Below are 530 nucleotides of genomic sequence, written 5' to 3'. Positions count from 1 at the left end.
ATATCTGTTTAACCTATCGCTTTGAACAGCCCTGATGAAGCCCTGCAAAGTGGCGCAAAACGTCGGACATTAAATTGTTGAAAACCATTTGTTCTTTTTTGACCGCAACCCTGACTATCTTCTTATATTTAAGTTTACGGTCAACTATACACACACACACACATATATATACAATTTAAGTATTGGCAAAAGCAAAATATCAAAAAGAGAAGAAAGAATAAGATCTAACATGATTGAACTGCTGTAACATGCTATCTTTATTATTTTTTTTCCGATCCCTCTAAAACAGAAATAAAAAAAGTTAATTAATAAGTGCACTACTGTCAAAAAGAAAGTAATTCGTGTCTGGCTTTATTGTATTCGGTATATCTCTTATATACATTCGATCAGCTGATCCCCTCAGTCAGCCAACATCGAAATAACAGCTGACTCATACTGTAACTTAAATATATATATATATTGTAATATGCTCTTTTTGAGTAGATAGTATATTTTGATGTATAAATGGTTTTAATATGTTTTATTTTATG

This window comes from Halyomorpha halys, unplaced genomic scaffold (genome assembly GCF_000696795.3).
Source record: "Halyomorpha halys isolate HHAL.00 unplaced genomic scaffold, Hhal_1.1 Scaffold694.1, whole genome shotgun sequence".
Classification (NCBI taxonomy): Eukaryota; Metazoa; Arthropoda; class Insecta; order Hemiptera; family Pentatomidae; genus Halyomorpha; species Halyomorpha halys.
The sequence above is the reverse complement of the archived record's forward strand: the minus strand, read 5'-3'. Positions refer to the sequence as shown.